Source organism: Panthera onca, chromosome B2 (genome assembly GCF_046562875.1).
Source record: "Panthera onca isolate mPanOnc1 chromosome B2, mPanOnc1 haplotype 2, whole genome shotgun sequence".
NCBI lineage: Eukaryota > Metazoa > Chordata > Mammalia > Carnivora > Felidae > Panthera > Panthera onca.
In genome coordinates, this window is record NC_138343.1 from 52,225,255 (window position 1) to 52,226,976 (window position 1,722).

The 1,722-nt window shown below is 36.4% G+C and overlaps 1 non-coding gene across 1 annotated transcript; it reads left to right on the plus strand.

The window, feature by feature from the left end:
• Positions 1–888: 888 nt before the first annotated feature.
• On the plus strand, positions 889–995 carry LOC132668069 (U6 spliceosomal RNA). Its single transcript, XR_009605441.1, has one exon. It is a non-coding gene; the product is annotated as a U6 spliceosomal RNA (small nuclear RNA).
• Positions 996–1,722: the final 727 nt, after the last annotated feature.

Sequence of the window (1,722 nt, forward strand, 5' to 3'; positions counted from 1 at the left end):
GTAGAAATGAGCCCAAATGTCTATTTTTTCAAAACTATATCTTTGAAGAGAAATATAAGACTAGCTCTTCTATCCACTCTAGCAAGGGCGAGGTGAAAGTCACTGATAGCAGAACGTGTGGTAGAAAGCCCAGAGCATTAAGGCAGTGGGAAGATGAGGGCCTGGATTTGTGAAATGGCAACAAAAAGGAAGTGGAAGAGACTCTATTGTGACAATATTTGACCAGTTTTGGCTACTGGTTGGGTTTGAAAGGAGATGTAGGTGCAGCATCAAAAACAAAAACCAACCAACCAACAACAATAAAACCCACATCACATAGAGTTCTCCTATTTGAGTAACAAGAAGAAAAGACTTTTACCAGAAATAAGGAAGGGTAATTTTGTAGCAGATTACATTTCAATTTAGACATAAACCATAATTGGTCCACTTAAATGTGGTATTCCGTAGAAAGAAACACGGATTTGGACCCATTAACTCTTAAACCTACTGTGTGAGTTATGTGCTATTTTTATATCACGTTTATAGATGAAAAACAGGTATAAACAAGCTGCATGCTCAAGGTAATTCAGTAATCAGTGGAGCCACTTCAGAGAGCCTACTTTTAGCCATTACCTAGAACATCTAATGATTGCACTCTTTGCTTATTCAATGGAGAGATTAGGTGATAACATCACGTCACACCATATTCCCATCATCTTTTATGTGGGCAGAACACAAAGCGTGGTCAGATTTCATAGTGCAAAATGTAGGAAGCTAATTGTATGTTGGTTTCTCTTCTTAGTTTTGCCCATTCAGTGAGTAAAGGAGATGTCCAGTCAATGCCTACTGGTTTTCTTGGTCTCTTTGTTTTGTTGGACTGGGCAATCTGATTTAGGAATTCAAGAACTAGTGCTCACTTTGGCAGCACATATACCAAAACTGGGGCAATACAGAGAAGATTAGCACGGCCCCTGAGCCACGATGACACTTAGATTCGTGAAGCATTCCATATTTTTTGTGCTCAATAAATAATTTAAAGCATAAAAAAAGAATGTAAGAAATAAGAGAAACTGGTTTGATGCTCTCTGAACACATAGTTTGCTTCGTACTCCAAGTTGTGCTAAAAGAAATCGATGCTCAAAAGTAAAGAGGAAAACATATAGACAAATTTGAAACAGCTGGATGTCATGAACTTGAATCTGGAATACTTAATTGTAAGAAATCTTGAATTTAATTATCAGAGCCACAGCATACCTATAATAGATTAAAACAAATAAAGAATGGTGTCTTGTTCATTCCTATACTCTAACTTTGGTCTTCTTATCTACTTTTTCTATGGATATGGAATGTAGGTGATTAGGAAAAGAAAGTCCCTTAATCAGGAAATCACAGTATCAAAGAAATCGAAATTGTGTCACCACATTTATGAATATATATTGTAGAGTGACTCAACGTACACTATGCAATTTGATCTTCATAGTCACTCTTTCAAGTAGATACAGAATATTTTTTATCATCTCTATTTTAGAAAGGAAGCATAAGAAACTCAACAAATTTAAGGGACTTATCCAGGTTGACAGAGCTATTAAGTTGGATGTCAACCAAATTGTCTGAATCCAATTCCTATGTTCTTTTGATTCTTAGGGTTTTTAATTAAGATAGGCAGCAACAAAACAACCCCCAAATCTCAGCTTACCCCCCAAAGTTTCTCATTCTTGCTTACATGGCCCACATAGTTTGGCA